Here is a 230-nt window from a genome sequence, read left to right as displayed (position 1 = left end):
TTTTTTTTTTTTTTTTTTGTCTTTTGTCCTGTTTAAATAAACAATAATATTTATATTGAAGTGGAAAACAAGGTCATCTTGCTGACTTTGATATTAAAATTTCATGTCAGCAAACCTGTACAAATTCTTCCGTTCTTCCAACTGTACACTCTAAAAATATTTTACTCAACACTAAGCAAAAAGGTCACAGCTCAACAGTTGAGTAAAAAATTACTCAACATTGAGCTCAT

The sequence above is a fragment of the Amphiura filiformis genome, chromosome 17 (genome assembly GCF_039555335.1).
Source record: "Amphiura filiformis chromosome 17, Afil_fr2py, whole genome shotgun sequence".
NCBI classification, from domain to species: domain Eukaryota; kingdom Metazoa; phylum Echinodermata; class Ophiuroidea; order Amphilepidida; family Amphiuridae; genus Amphiura; species Amphiura filiformis.
This window is presented reverse-complemented; position numbering follows the sequence as displayed.